We start from the raw sequence: 11,992 nt of genomic DNA on the forward strand, positions 1-11,992 counted from the left end.
AATTGAATTAAATATGTAGAGATATTTGAACACCCTTCAACTACCAATCTCTGATATTTGTGTGATTCTGTAAATCACCTCTGAACAGAGTGGACAAAACCCAAGCAAACCATGTGCTTCAGTTTCCTTACTCGAATGCTGATTTTCTGGGTTCTGTAGCAGATCTCCCCGTCCCTACCCATTATGAAGAATTTATATAGGGACAGACAATGAAAACATAAGGCAGTAGATTGTGTTCATTGAGAATGTTCCTTCCAATGACTTCTCAGTATAATAGTAAAAAAAACTGTGTTTAATGCTGCAAAACTGACTTGCTAAACCTGAAGTGTTAAATATTCAAATGCACGTTAAGCACTTGACCTTTCAGTTTTCCAAGACATAATAATAATAATAATAATCCTTGCATTTGATATAGTGCTTTTCACGTCAGGAGGACGTCCCAAAGCGCTTCACAGAACACACTGTAAAGTGAATTGACTGTATATTTGTGAGCGAACGCCGCAGCCAATTGCGCACAGCAATGTCCCACAAACAGTCGTAGATTGAAAATGACCAATTTAATTATTGTTTTTGGTTTTTTGGAGGGATTTCGCCCTCTGCCTGGAATTGAACTCAGGTCTCTCACTTGCAAAGCGAGTGCTCTAACCACTGAGCTACAGGACTCCACATAGATAAAGTTGGAATCATTGGAAGAGAGAGAGGGATGTGTGAAATATATTTTATATATTCCATTATTGGGGGAAGATGTTAAGAGTACTGTTCCTTCTTAAAACTGCTTGAGACATTGATGATCTTAATGCCTTTTGGCATCAGATTGGGCAATTATGTTTAAAGTATTTTTTAAATGTTATTTGGGTTAAATTTGCAATATTTGCAAATGGAGTTTGTTGAAAAAACTGACCTTTCTTGCTAGCTATTCACTATTTCTTATTCATGAGTTTAGCTACGCATTTCACAGTCACCCACTGGAAGTTGCAATTAGCAGAACAAATATGGTGTGCTAATATTACAAATTAAACCACATTACCACAATATACTGATTTCCTTCTTCATGCTTAATTTTTCAAGTGTCACATCCCCTTCACGTTTTATTATGCAGAACTCTCAAGGATCCACAGTGTCCTGAGATTCTCAAGGTCTGAGATTCCACCAGATCTTAACTTTGAGATCATTGGCTTAAATTTAAAATTGTACCAGTATTTTGGAAAAATCTTAAACTCAGCCATATTTTTCTTTTTTTTAAAGAATATTGGAATCAAATCAACTCTCTGTGTCGGGCTCGGCAATCTGGCTCCTGAACCAGGCACGTATGCAGTTCTCCAGGGCACTGCTGATGACAGACCAGCCAGCCTGGCTCATCGGCAGGACTTAGAGGGACAGACTGGAGTTCTTCCTACTCAGCTCCTCTTAACTGCAAGCAAAGGCTATAATGATTAGGATGGTCCTCAATGAGCAGCAGAAAGCTCGCCACACAGTGCTGTCAATTGCAAAGTGATGTGGCTTTATATGATTAAACTCACAGAACTCCAGCACACTCTCTGTGATCCTTGACTCTCATTTACGTGGACCTGAAGCTTGCCGCAATTAAATAAGCAGGGTATATCCCTCCAAGGAAACAATGTGTATTCCATTCCAGAAACAGGGAAATATCCTTGTGCAGTTGGCATACATGTGGAACTCTCAATCTGGTTTCGGTACTTTTAAGCATGATGATAGATTTCCATGTATCAGGCTCTGAACTGGCCTAAAAAGAAATTGATCTTATGGCTAAGGCTTGGTAGCATTTAGGGTCTCCCATAAATTTCTTCAGGACAGCTTTGTATCAAATAGAACTTAAATTTGTAAAGATGAGCCAATTTACACTAGGGGACAAAGCCTGTAGCATTCCCAAGCATGTTGTATTCCCTAATTAACACCAATGTAAAGTTTAAGAACAATATGAATTTTGTGGTGAATATTTGCACCAGCTTAATGTTGTTCTAATTCAAATACATTGAAAGGCCCCTGTATCTGAACCTTGATTATAAACAAGAATAAATAAAGTAGTTTTTATTCAAAAATTAAAACCCTGAGTATTTCTGGTAACTTTTTCCCCACATCACACCCACCAGCTTTTGAAAAAGGCTGTACCGAATAGCAGATAACGTGTGGTATCAGTGGCAGGGTTCACTCAGGTGTTGGGAGGGTAGACATTTTTAACACAATTTTTGAAAGCTTGTTGGGAGGGTAGACATTTTTAACACAATTTTTAAAACTTGTTGGGAGGGTAGACATTTTTAACACAATTTTTAAAAACAAGTACTGTATAGCAGTCAGACAACCAACCATAGCAGTCAGACAACCAACATATAATTGGAATGGAGATAAAGTGAATAGATTACTCGAATGTCTGGCAACAAAACATATCCACTAGTCAGCATTGAATTTTGAACAGCTTATATGTTTACAGACCAATTGGCAACTAGCCCTTTGCAAAATCAAAGAAAAAAAACAAGATTAAAAAGTGATAGGTTCCAACTGGTCTGTAAGACCTATTGTGTTGAGATAAAGTCACATAGCAGATGTACACTACAAGAATCTACTTACCTGACATTAATGGAGTTCACATGTGTATGCTCTGGGTCCTGTAGCCAAGCTTTCCCACAAAGGATTTCTGTGAAAAAAGAACACTGAAAAGGGAAAGATTACGAAAGAACATTGAAAATGTAAGGGCAGAAATACTTTACATTGAATTCACTGGTTCATAAAACAAAGAGAAGATAGATTGCATCTGTGGGGGAAAGAGGAGAAGAATGTGATTTGAATTATCACTAGTGATATAATATGTTATTAAAAAATGTCCTTAGTTCCAGTGACTTTAGGGGAATGGTTTCACTGACATGCTTTGAAGAATCAATAGACACATTTTTATAATAATACTAATCCTTGCATTTAATAGAACACCATATCAACCCATCAAGATGTCTCAAAGTGTTTCAAGGATATACTGTAAACTGGATTAAATTGGCAACCATAACCTGGGTGTCAGCTTCGATCTCTAGCTGTCCTTCCTACTCCACATCCAGTACCTAACCACCTCCGTCACATTGCCCGCCTCTGAATGTACTTTACAATCAATGTAGCCAAGATCCTTGGCCATGCTTTTGCCACCTCCCACATTGATTATTCCAATGCCCTCCTCGCTAGTCTCCCCAGCTCCATTGTCCACAAATCCACTTTATTCAGAACTTCACTGCTCTAAACTCCACTCCCCCGTCACACCAATCCTCACCAGACTCCACCAGTTCCCCATCACACAACTGATCAATATCAAGATCCTCACACTCATCTACAAATCCTTTCACTCCCTGGCACCTCCCAAACTCTCCGGCATGCTTACTCCCCACTTTACCACCATCCGCCTCCACTTGGCTGGCTCTGGCCTCCTGCTTATCCCTCAACCCCTCCACTCCACCATTGTCAGCCTTGCTTTCAGTCCTGAAACTTTGGAACTCTCTCGCTCAATCATTCCCCCTTGCCCTCCTCCTTCCCCTTTTTCAGATCACACTTGAAGACCTTCCTCTTCAACCGTGCTTATGGTCACCTCCTTCCACCCCCCTTTGGCTAAGCATCAGACTCTGCCACTGTTAAGTGCTCCGAGTTGCTACCCTGCGTGATGGACGCTATCTAAATGCAAGTTGTTGTTATTTTGACATGGTCAGTACTGAGCCATTTCAATTCCATAACACTACTTAATCATTATCCTTGGGGCTGGGAATAATGCAAGCCACACTCTTCATTTGATAAAATGAAACCATGTCTCCAATAATCTTTCTGAGGCTTTGCGCAAAACTATGCTGAAGTTTGAGGTTGGAGGTTGCTCCCACATCTGCAACACATATGAAAAATGTTTTAAGCGTATCCTAACAAAGATATTTATAGCACTTAAATACGTATACAAATGAAGGGAAATGCTATGGAACAGGTCACATACTTGTGGATTTGTCGTTCCCCTCACTGCTTCCTCAGTTACTGAACCTCTGATGATTTTCTGGTTCGGTAGCACCCGAAAGGAAAAACATCTGTCATTAAATGATTTTAACAAATGTTGAATGTAGAGATAAGATTCTTACAATGTAATTATTTATCACCATGGTTAAAAATTCTGTATGGTAGTTTTCTTATCAAATTTTATGTAGTTATCCACCAGAACTGAGGCTGAATGGAAATTTAAATAAATATTCTGTGTAATTTAATGATTTAGCTGGTTAAGATGCCTCAATGGTGTTGCAAGACTTTTAAATTGACACTTTTTAAAAAATCCTACTTGGATTGGGACTTTGCTTACAGCAACCTTTGACACTAGCACTTTGGGCCATCCTCCTGATGTAAAGGTGCACTATCAATATGATTTTTTTGCAAATTAGTTTTGTTCAGCGGGGATTCTGATAGATTCAGAAAGCTATACGTTTAAGTGGTGACATCAATATCTGTGCACATGACTAATGGAGTCTATATCAAGATGCTCACTGATGTCTGCGCTCGTAAGAACACAAGGCATTGGTGTGGTTTCTGAGGCCTCTCATTATAATTGACTGTAACCATCCTACAAGAAGCCAAATCAATTTACAACATAGAGTTTGATGCCATAACTAAAATGGAGTGTCCCCAAGAGGCCCTTCAGCTCTGTCTATAACTTATGTTATTGAGGTCTACAGTACAAATGTCATCCGTGTTACTGTATGTTCAATTAATAGTTAAAATTCATTAATTGCCAACATTCAACCATTGGGGAAGCATCTTCAATAACCTTGATTACCTGATCAACATGTTACCATGGTCACGACACAAAGTCAGCTGTGTGGCGATTCAGCAAGAAACAGGGCAATCCCCAAGATCTAAGAGAGAGAGAGAGCTTGCAGAACACAGAAATCCCATTGGGATTAAAAACAAAGCAGTTCTGAGTTATAGTACAGTTCTTAGAAGAATTAGAATTTTTTAAATAAGAAATAATTTTATTTAGCTTCCGATGATTAGTTGCTGGGCATATTGGATTTGTCTCCTATTTGATGTGTAAGTTTTTCTACATATCTTTTCAAAACATTGCAACAGCATTAACTCTCCAGTTGCTGACTATCCTCTACAGGTCAAACGTTAGGTTATGAGCATCTGCTGCAAGCTAAAGATTTGGTTCAGAGTAAAATTGCACCATCTGATGAGTTAACACTGATGTTAATAAAGAACTTGTTAAGAATGAAGACAGTTAATGTCTTTAATTTATTGACTCATATGTGGGTGTGCCCCTCCCCCACCCTCAATAATCTCACTATTTGCACAGTTAATGAAAAGCTTCACTGCCTTAACTGTGACCTCATTGTGTTAAGACAGTAGCCATGGGCCACCCTATGTGGCTTCGAGCCTAACCACTAAGGATAGAGCCTGATTATGCATTTCATATTTGCATCAACTCCATCAGGGAATAATCTTGCATAACCTATTTCCAGAAAACATGAATTTCATATGGATTTATATAATGAAGATATGAGCTGTGATCCTGTGTCCTTTTGTACATGCTTTCAAAGCTGCTGCTATTTGACTTCAGAGAGCAGTGCAGGAGGCACTGGTCACACTACCAGCTGAAATTTAAACTGGACTATTCACCTCTTTATAATGAGCAATTGAAACCCTTCCAAAACAGCTTGCCATTTCTCTGTAGTACACACCACATGGGCACAGAGGCAGCCCATTTATTTGGTTTAGTTGCAGGTAAATGGAAATAAATAACTCCATAATTGTTTTGTAATTATGTCTCTTTCAAGTCGTCTGACATTTGCTACCAGGTTGATGCTCTTGTGTTACCAAAGAAGTTGCAGAATACTGTTCAGAACTGCAGTCACGCCAGAAATTCATTTTTCCAAACTTATCTTTCCTCCAAATCGTGGTACACTTAAACGTTGCAAAGACATCATTGCTTGAAACTTTATTTGTACCCGGACACCAATTGCATAAGTGCAATTATGGTCTTTTATTTGCAGAATCCTTCCGCTAAATTACATGAATAGTTGCAATAGTGAGAGTCTACTACAGTAACCACACCAGGAATATGGCAGAAACCCAAATGAATGTAGTCCCCAACACATCAGATGTGTATCAGGGAATAGCTTTGAAACATGAAATCTAAGATAGGGAAAGCATTGACAGCATTTCAGAGATTTTAATGTTAAAAAATGCTCTTCTCTGGAGGTAAAATAATTACTTTAAGGCAATCTTTTAATCTGACTACCTATTGTTTCTGAACTGTATTGTATAGTTATTTTTGAAATGATACTTTTTTTATTCAACACATAAGCTTAGCAATATTAGAAAAAAGGGAAATGCTAAGAGCTGTGACTCGAAGAACTCCAAGCTATGATAACTACATAGTCCATATGTTCATGTGGACGTAAATAATCCTGGAGTTTCTCACGATGCCCTGGCCAATAATTCCCCAAATAAAATTGTGTAAGATAGCGACAAGGGGATTTAAAGCAGAATTTAGGAGGAAGTACTTAATATAGAAGTAATGATTGTGGAACTCGCTGGCTGAAGTAATGGTTGAATCAGATAGTATAGATGCAATCAAGAGGAAGCTAGACCTTTACATGAGGAAAAGGGTAAAAGAGGCTGTGAGAGGGAGTAAGGAGTGAATGGAGACTCACATGGAGTATTAACAATACCATGGACTGATTGGGCCGAGTAGCCTGTTTTTTTGCTATACATTGTAAAATTGGTCATTCATTTCATAGCTGTTTGTGGGACATTGTTGTGTGCAAATTAACTGCTGTGCTCGTCTACAAAACATACAATCATTTCACTTTAAAATATATCCTGTGAAGATCTTTGCGACCTGCACCTGACTATATCAAATATAAGGATTATTATTAATAACATATCGTATTATTAATAATAAGGTGTGTGCTATAGAGAGGATGGACAGAGAGAATGGATATTTGTGGGTTACTGTTCAAGAAGTGCCCCTAATGCTGATAAATACATAACGTGTGTAGTCCAGAGAGGATGAATATTTTTGGATTACTGACCATCAAGGTACAAAGTATTTTTAGTTTTCAAAGTTTAATTAATATCTGATAGTCATCTTTCAGTCGTGTTTCCATCTCCCATTATCAGTCCAGTAATAAATATCATAAATCAATGAAGCTGTGTGAAATAAATTATTTGTATTTCATGGTACTGAAAACAGAATTTATACAGTTTATGATATGCAGCAATACCTTAATAATAATAACTGCTGAATATTTAATATTTAAATAAATTTCCATACATTTTCCCAAACTAACCAAATTTTCTGCTCCCATACTCAGCAAAGTTGCAAACAATTGTACATGACAGGATATGATACCTTAAGATTTTATACCACAGCTTCAATGCCTAGAATCATAACATGTTTAATCTAATTAATCACACATAATGGATCAGAGAATAATTAAACTTGAAAGTAGCCTGGGGGAGGGAGTTGAAAACGTGCATTCGTGATAAAATTGAAGGTTTTATTTCTTCCGAGTGTTTCTTTAAAAATAGATTCATGTGCACTCATTGGAACTGAGGCCGTGTATACGTTTAGGGTAGTTTTTAGCAATTCAGTCCTTGCAGTTCTGATCCGATATGAGATATATCAAGCTTGACACATGTGAAGTGTTAAACGTGAGACTGTGTGACCCTTGTTTTGGGATCATTTCATTTCATGAAGTCAAGACAGGTAAGACTATCAAACGCCAGTAATATGTATTTGTGAGTAATTTGAGGGTCAGCCAGGTGTCCCACACATGCAAAAAAAATCAACATGCTTAAGTATATTAAAACCAGACTAATTTCCAAATATGTTTGTCAACTACGCTTCGAAATTTCGCTGTGTCCAGAATAGAGTATGGGTTATGGGTTTAAGCCCAACATTGGGATTTGGAATCACATTGTCTAAGCTGACACTCCAGTGCAGTGCTGGGTGTGTGTTTCATTGTCGGAAGTGCCATCCTTCAGTTGAAACATTAAACCAAAGTCTAGTCTGCCAATTTAGGTGGATATTAATGATCCTACTGAAAAGAGAGGAAAATTTCTCCCAATGTCCTGGCCAACAAGCCCCCAAATAAAATTGAGTAAAATTGGTCATTTAGTTCAACTGGCGGCCCACAAAATACACAGTTTACAGAATTTCCTGTGAACACTTTAAGATGTCTCAGCGATGTGCTAAGCGATGTGCTAAGCTATATCAAAAGTAAGAAATATTAACTCATCACTCTGGAATTTCAGTATATTGTATATTTTATTTGTTAATAAAAGAAGAATTAATATAATCTGATCCAAATAGGATTGTCCCGTTAAAACACAATTCGAAGAAGAGCAATACAATTGTTTTTGCTTTCTGGTACAGGTAGAGAGAAGCAAAGGGATTAGAAAAACAAGAGTACTCAGCGCAATTTGAAAATGTTGAGTGATCTTAAACTGATTCCCTAAACAGAAAGCATACTTTAAACTCTAAGAACTAATTGGATCCCTTGGGTTGTATGAGTTACATTAATTGGCTGTCTTATATAAAATGCTACCAGAAATGTTGAATAGCTAGTTTTAACTTGATGAACACTTTTTTTTCCAAATAAGAATAAAAATGTACAAAGTAAGTGAGCACAGTCTGATCCATTAATATCATCAGAATGCAGTGTGATTTTACAAATAATACGACAAGGGTTAGGATCATGGCTGAAAAGCAGTGAGATAGATTTTTGAATGGTTTTCAGAATAAAATACTATGTCATTCTCCGCCAACATGATTTCTCTTTCAGACACTCAGCCAGCAAAATTTGAAGGTGCACTGGGGCAGGAATTCTTTCTACCCAGAGACCTGGTTTGATTCCCGGCAGGGTGAAATGTTGGGCAAGTTTCCATACTCCACACACCTCTGTTTACCTAGCATTAAGTAGCAACCTGGTCGTTAGTCAATTGGTGAATCGCTTTTCCAGCAGTAATAATTCCTTTGAAAAAAATAATAAATTGGTCACTCAATCCATGACTGTTTGTAGGACACTGCGGTACACAATTGGCTGCAGCATTTCACACACAAATTATACAGTAAATTTAACTTTACAGTATATTCTGTGAAGTGCTTTGAGACGTCTCGAAAACATGATAAGGCGTTTTATCAAATGCAAGTATTATTATTATTATTACTCAGCTTCTGTCAACCCTACAAACCAAAGCCCCAATGGGAAAGGTGGTTCTGGATGGACAAGCATCAGGAAGTGTACCAGACATTGCTTTCAATGACAAGCTATGCGGTATTAGCTTTTAAACCAAAACTGTCGATACTGTTGTCAACTTTATCCTCATCCACCGCCTCTCCTCTCACCTCAACCTTCATGGTTCTGTCCTTGAATGGTTCAGATCATACCTCTCACACTGTGTCCACTTCATCACCACAAACATTTTCTCCTCTATCCCCCACACCGTCTCATGTGGCGTTTCGCATGGCTCTGTCATTGGTCCCCTCTCTTCAATATCTATCGGCTCCTTCTTGGTGACATTATCTGCAGGCATGGGGTCAATTTCCATATGTGTGCGAATGACACCCAACTCTACTACTCAGCTTCCACCCTTGACTCCAGGAACACTGCTGTCCTGACTGAATATCTCTCAGACATCAAGTCCTAGATGAGAGCTAACTTTCTTCAGTTGAATGTCAACAAGACCAAGGCCCTCCTGATTGGCTACCGTCAGCACCTCCACACTTCAGGCGCTGCCAGCATCACCATCCAAGGATGCACACTTCACCTTACTAAGACAGTCCGGAATCTTGGGGTCTTGTTTGACCATCAACTATTCTTTCAACTCCACATCTCTGCTTTAACTCCCTGTTTGTCAGCCTCCTCAACTCCTCCCTCCATAGGCTGCAAATTATCCATAACTCTGCAGCCCGTGACTCTATCATCCCCATCCTTGCCCAACTCCACTGGCTTCCCATCACACAGAGGATACAGTTCAAGATGCTGGTCCTCACCTTCAAAGCCCTCCATGGCCATTCTCCACACCCCTCCTCCAACTCGCGACCTCCTAACCCCTACCAACCTGCCTGTTCCTTCTGTTCAGTGGGCTCTGGCATCCTTCATGCCCCCCGCCTCGCCCATCCCACCATTGGTGGACGGGCCTTCAGCTACTGAGCCCCCACCCTCTGGAACTCCATCCTCAGTCCCTCCGCCTCGCCCCATCCCTTGCCTTTTTCAAGACTCATCGCAAGACCCTTCTCTTCGACTGTGCTTTCAATCACCTGCCTTCCCCCCCTGTCCTCCACCCTCTCCAATCCCGCCCCCCAACTCAGGTCCAAAACACAGACAGTCCAGCACTTTAGGACGTCCTCCCGATATGAAAGGGGGTATACAAATATAATTTTGTTGTTGTTGCTAAAACTCCCAAGTTATACCGCAAAAAATACTTTGGGGTTCCCAAGACTTGGCACTTGCTAACCTGAGTTTACAAATTGCACTCCGACGTGCACTCCAATCCAGTCAATAGAAATTTACACTTTGCATGCTATTAAGCATGGTGATGGCTTTCTGTGCATCAGGTAGACAGTGCTCCCAGATGAGGTATCGGCCTGACCCACTTGCAGCATCCTTACCTCTAAGTCAAAATGTTAGGCCTTGAACTTCCAGTCTAGGTTGACATTGCAATGCAGTGCTGAGGATGTACTAATTTTTAGAGTAGCCGTCTTTCATGTGAGATATTAAAACAAAGGTCCCATCTGCCTATTCAGGTGAACGTTAAAGATTCCATTGCACTATTCAAAAGTGAAGGTGTTTATCCCGGTGTCCTGGCCATAGAACTGGCCATGGCTGTTTTGGGGTCATTGCTGTTTGCAAGTTGGGGTCTGCGTTCACTACAAGATACAGTTATCACACTTTGCATTGAATTATGAGAATCAGTTTGAGATATCCTCCTGCCATCAAAGGCAAATAGAAAGGTTAATATTATTATATTATTATTAATTGTTTAATATTATGCTGAAATAGTTCATTCAAATGTTTTGTTTTTGCACATTTACCACATAAATTCATCAAAAAAGTTGTTGCATTGTTGCCAGAATATTCAGAAAAATTGGAAGAAGAACATACAAAGTTTTGTAGGAAGAGCATGAACGACTTATATTGGATGTTCAGCGAAAACAAACGAATTAAACAACATGATATCTAGTCAAAATCCAGATATAGTAAGGATAAAACATGAATGTGTACTGAACTGAGGATCATTCATATCTTCCATGTTTGGAACATTGTGTCAAATTATTAGTTCTGGGATGTTTCTTATATTACTTTAAGAAACTCCCCATAAAACTACATATCTGACACTCCGATAATACCAAAACATACAGGAATATATATTGCAATTATGCATGAATTGAACTATTAAAGCATAATCAATTTGATTTTCATAATTCTCATCTGGCATGCTACATTTTTGACATGCTTTCTATATTTTTGCTACATTTTTGATTTGGCTGTCAGTATACAGTACAGAAGCTTAACTGTGATCTTTCATTGAATTAAGCCAGTATTCCATGAACTGGGAGTCAAAGCCGTGATCGACACCAACACGTACAATGGAATTGAAACTGGCATAGGCCAACCATTTTTGCCCAAAGTAGGGGGTGGCATTGCACCAGTGACTTATCCACTGGCCTCAATGACTGCATTTATCAATATTTTGATACTTATTCACTCACAAAATACACAATGACTTCACTTTACATCCCTTGAAGCTCTTTTAGATGGCCCCATGATGTAAGAGGTGCTCTATCAAGTGCAAGGATTTTACTATTATAATAATAAACATTGATAAATTACACTATCACAAGTCGCAATTTTTCACTTTATTAGGTAATGATTACAAATTAAAATAATATAAACAAAATAACAGGAGAGAAGATTAAAACAGAAATAAACCATTACAATTATTAACAAATTCAAAATTA

Source organism: Callorhinchus milii, unplaced genomic scaffold (assembly GCF_018977255.1).
Source record: "Callorhinchus milii isolate IMCB2004 unplaced genomic scaffold, IMCB_Cmil_1.0 Scaffold4, whole genome shotgun sequence".
In the NCBI taxonomy this organism is placed as follows: Eukaryota; Metazoa; Chordata; class Chondrichthyes; order Chimaeriformes; family Callorhinchidae; genus Callorhinchus; species Callorhinchus milii.